The sequence below is a fragment of the Marmota flaviventris genome, chromosome 7 (genome assembly GCF_047511675.1).
Source record: "Marmota flaviventris isolate mMarFla1 chromosome 7, mMarFla1.hap1, whole genome shotgun sequence".
NCBI classification, from domain to species: domain Eukaryota; kingdom Metazoa; phylum Chordata; class Mammalia; order Rodentia; family Sciuridae; genus Marmota; species Marmota flaviventris.
The window spans coordinates 74,361,550-74,366,977 of record NC_092504.1 but is presented as its reverse complement, the minus strand read 5'-3'; positions in this window follow the sequence as shown (position 1 = coordinate 74,366,977).

Below are 5,428 nucleotides of genomic sequence, written 5' to 3'. Positions count from 1 at the left end.
CTTCCACTGATGAATTTTGGCATCTAGTTTTGGAACATGTTGTAAATGATATTATGTCAATCTCAGGATGGGTTTTTAAAAAATGGTTCATTTCTTCTACACTTTTATATTTTCCTGTAAGGAAGAATTTCCCCTTTCCTTCTTTTATTCAAATTTATATTAGTATTGACTCATGGGTGTTTATTTTGTTATATGGGTTGCAATGTATTATTACCTTTATTTGATTTGCTGTTCACATTGCATCAGCTTTTGCCACCAATACCTCTTCTTTCAGACTTGCCCTGTGACATTTGTGTGTAATAGATTTGTGACTACTAAGTACATCACCCTTCTCTGCTGTTGGTCATCTTGTTACAGTGCCAGATTGGTGAGGCCAACCTTGGGAAAGGAAAAGAGAAAGGGTGATGATGATGTATAACAGATGTGAGTGGTAGAAACATGGGGTTCAGGGGGCAATTCTATAAACTGTGCTGACCCCCACATGCTTTTGTTTTAAAAGCAATTTACATGAAGCTCTGGCTGGTATTACCTTAAATTTTACACACTACTTATGTCCTGATTGTAGTTGGCAATTTGGATTCAGCCTTTTAAGGGTAAGGAGATCAATTTTCTAGCTCTTAGGAATTTTTAAAATTTCCCAGCTTATCTCAAATGATGACTTGTAAGAACAATCAGTGTACACATGAGCTGTTTATTTGTCACTGGTAAGAAGCCCAGAACATTTTAGTAGCTTATTAGCTTGATTAAACTTCATCCTGACTAATAATTGACTGTATGTGAAGGGAAGATATAAAAAAACATCCTGTTCTTGAGATGTTTAAAATATTCTCAAATGAATTATGATATCTACTCCCTCTCTGACATGTTGGGGCAAGTCTGTGAGTCTGCATCCTCATTCCAGAAATAAAGGTTTTAGGCAATAGTTTTTGGCTTTCACGCTTTTCTTGCATGCTCAAAATACCCCTTAATATCCAAAACATTTGGGATACTACCTCTATTTTAGTTTTAATTTCAGTATCTGCTGACTGAATACACACTGATAAATGAACTCAGTTAAAATTTAAATCCATATTTATTTTAGTCCTAAGAGCAGTGATGTTTTTGATACTAGCAATTCTAGTCCTGCATACATAATGATACACACATAATCCTTGCAGATCAGATTAGGCTGCTTACTCTTTTATAAAAGGCAAGTGATGTAAAAAGAAAAAAATGTATTTTATGCACTTTGATCAAACTGTGAAGAAGTAGCTATATTGCTTTTCTGCTGGTGCCAAAAAGAGGTTAACAGTTATAGAAAAGATAGGTAAACAATATAAGTATAACTAGGCTGTGTTTAACCAGAGAATATGTCAGTTTTAATTTTCTTGACATCTATCTTCAGCCTGTGTGACTTTTTATTCTCATGTGAAACCAGGAGCTCTCTATTTCAGAAAGACTGGGTTTTAGATCCAGTGATGTAAAGCTTCTGGTAAATTCTAATTCAAGTATTCAGCTTGATCTTAGCCTATTCCTCTTGTTTTCCCCTTGGATCTCCTGATTCTACAAATTTCTAATCACCAATCACCCCTCTCTGCTGTTGGTCATCTTGTTACAGTGCCAGATTGGTGAGGCCAACCTTGGGAAAGGAAAAGAGAAAGGGTGATGATGACGGATAACAGATATGAGTGGTGGAAACATGGGTTTCAGGGGGCAAGTCTATAAACTGTGCTGACCCCCACGTGCTTTCTTTTTAAAAGCATTTTATCTGAAGCTCTGTCTGGCCTAAGATTCATCAGTAAACAACATTTTATCTGCTGGAGAAATGCAGGGCCAAAGACTCCTTCCTGCTAATAAAAAGAACACAAGTTCTCTGAAGGAGGGATGTTGTGACTTTTATACAGGGCAGATTCCAGGACTCAATGAGACAGAATAATGGAATATTACACAGCCATAAAGCAGAATGAAATTTTGGCATTTGCAGGTAAGTGGATGGAACTGGAGAATATCATACTAAGTTAAATAAGCCAATCTCCCCAAACCCAAGGCCAAATGTTTTCTCTGATATGTGGATGCTAATCCACAACAAGGGAGAATGGGGAAGGGAAGAATTGAAATCCATTGATTAGACAATGGAGAATGAAGGGAAGGGAGTAGGGAGGGAAATATCAAGGACAGTAGAATTAATGAGACCTAGTTTCTTAGCCTTTTATTTGAATACACGACGAGGGTAACTCCACATCATGTTCAACCTCAAGCATAGGATCCTAATTAGAATAAGTTATAGTCCCTGGATGTATAATATGCCAAAGTACATTCTTTGCTATGTTTATATAAAAAGAATAAATAAATTAAAAAAAAAATAAAATGTGATCTTAAATGACACTTCTTAAAGAAAAAGAAAGAGAGAGAGACAGAGAAATTAAAAGCAAAGCACACTATCAATAAAATTTGTAAGAACAAGTTCTAATTAAAACTGGTCAGCATGGGCCAAAGTAACTCAGAGTTGCTTTGAATTTTTAACATATTGTTATAATATTAAAATGTCCCCTCATGGCAAAAGACCATTTGCAGTGGTGACTTGATAGTCTAATGCAATCCTTCTATCAGTAAGAAGTCAAGAGGTGGACCTGGTGTAACTCTGGAAACTTCCCTGGATCCCCAATAAAACTAGAGGTCAGGAGGGCTGCACCTTCCCTCTCTTCTTTGAGAAGATCCATTGTCTCCTTTTTTCCTGTCTCTTCTAATAAACTCATGCCTGAGCTACTCTGAGCAACTCCTCTGAAATCTTTCCAGCATGATCACAAAGAACAAGTAACCAAAGACATCTAGAGGAATTTTGGCTCCACAGATGGCCTTGATCTCTAACAATGACTTTCCCTGGGGGTTTCATAAAAAGAGTGAAAAGAGGTGGGATTTGAGTTTGTTGAAGATCTTTCCTATTCCCAGAAAATATATGGATATTCCTCGTTTTTAGTAACCTGTCCCCCTTCCTCATTATTTTTATCCTATATTTGTAACCTCTAGAGTCGAGAAACTGTTTTGTGAGTAAATATTCCCCTTCTTCATTTTTTGAACTCTGAATAAAACCATCTCTTAAACATTGATTTTCCATGGGATGAGCTTCCATACCTAGGAAGAAAAACACTACAATAATCTATCATCCCTAGAGAAGTTCATCTAATTCTTAAGGAGATTGCTCCTGACTTCTTGCTAGTGACTCTAGTAGTTGTGGTTCATTGTGTTCATAGTAGTTGTGGTTCATTAGACTTTTATTCTATATGGATCTTTGAGGATTAGGGTGTGAGGAGATCCAAAGGGCTGAAATAACTAGATATTATGATATTAAGTGAAAATTCAATTTTCAAATGCAGTTAATTTTCAAATACAAACATAATTTTTAGAAATTGTGGTTTTGCAATAAAAAGCTAAAGGAGATATTTCTGTTAATATTATTCTTTTATTTACTTTAAACAGAGGAGACAGGCAAGAGCAAAGAGAAAGATAGGGCAAAAGTTCGTACTCTATGACTGAACTTGAAGACCATTTTAATGCTAAATGGAATCATAATCTAAATACTGGCATACATGCTTAGGAATCTTTGGGACTTTTCTAGGAAAGGCCTAAGGGTGGGAATTCCTGGAAAGGTTATAGGTATTGAAATTGTTCTTGTTTTGTCTTCTTTTTTTCTTTATCTACCATTGCTATTGGAAATTTGGAATACAAAAAAATGAAACTCACTTCAGGAATGAAGATGTTATGTTTTGATTAAAAATAATGTTAATTATCTTTAGAGATCAGATTTAATCCTTTGGATGAATGTCTTTTGTTTTGCTTCAAGAAATGGATTAATTTAGCTAATAGAAAGCATTAGGAGCATTTTCTTTTAGATTTTTCCCACACTTTCTAATTTTGCACATTTAATATTTTCAAACTGAAGTACACACCATTTTTGTTACCAGTACTGCAGGTTCCTGTGTTCCCCCAAAGTAAAATCAGGCAGGAATACTATTTGGCAGGAACAAGGCTTTGATTCTTAAGCTCTAATATGGGGAAGGCAGCAGGAGGGAATGGGATTAACAGTCATTCAATAAGAAAGAGAAATACACAGTTTGTTGTTGTTGTTGTTGTTGTTTGTGTGTGTGTGTGTGTGTTTAATTGCATATACAGGCAGGCAGAAACTCAGTGATGTCATTTCATATAGAGATGCAGTCTTAGAGCCCACCTGGGCTCTTTTCATCATAGAAGAAGTAGTCTTCATGGGCTACCTGTCTCATTATCATATTAGGTCTCTGTTCTGTGATATAATTTTAATATGCTAGTAAAGAAAGGGTTATTGTGGTTTATTCCAGTGACTAGTTTCCACATGCCTTTCTCCTCTATAATTTGGGAAAGCCCTTAGCACTGTGTTAGAGGAAAGTACAATATTGATATGTATGCCTGTGCATCACTGATAGTTAGCTTTATAACTTTGCTTTTCTCAGTCTTCTGTTTCCTGATGTTTGCTGACCCCATAGTCTTAAGGACTGAGTGTGCTAACTCACTTTCCTACTCATTTCTTTTTTAGAATTTTGTTATTTTTGAAAAAATTAGGGGCAGAGAGAAATTTCTTCATGGATGACATTGGCTTTTCAAAAACAAAGCTAGGTTTGTTGCAGGTAACATTTCAAAACTCTTGCACAAGACCAGTTCACATTAATGTCTTACTCTAATTAAATATTTTAATGGGCCTTTGCAAGTTATTTAGTGAAATGTTTTAAATCTACTTTATGAATGTAATATTCAGTTTTTGCTTTAAAGTATGGAGCTTCTTAACTATTGGCTTGGTTTACTTAATAATTTTCATAGTTAATTTAAAATTTTGCGAGAATTTAAATGACCATTAAGGAAATGATTTGCCATTGTGAAAAATTATGATGAAGTTTACTTTCTCAGATGATTGAAGTTGCATAACAACCAGATATATATAAAGTCTAGAATTATAAATTCAGAGAGGTTTCTCCTGTGCTTGACTGCTTGACTAAGCTTTTATTAATAATAACAATGTTATAAGTTAAAAAAAATGTGGCACATGATGATGGTGTAGGCTATCCCTCAATGTACGTTGTGTCATACTATGTTTTCAAGTACTATGCCAGGCACATAAAATGCTCACCTGTCTTTTCCCTCCATTATGAGTTTTGGGTACTCTTTAATTATCTGGAAATTATTTGGCATCTAATTTTGAGTGTTTCATCTAATTGAGGATTCAAAGTTGTTTTTCCTCCCATTATGGATTCAAAGATTGTTCTCATCATAGTGATGTGGGCTGACTATTAGAAAGTAATCTAGTGCAGCACACTTTAAAACAGAATTGATTTAAATATATTAGCAAGGGTTTAAAATCACATTTATATGGACTATCAACTTCCATTGTTTCCCCCTCTACAGAAAGGCAGAATATGTCAAG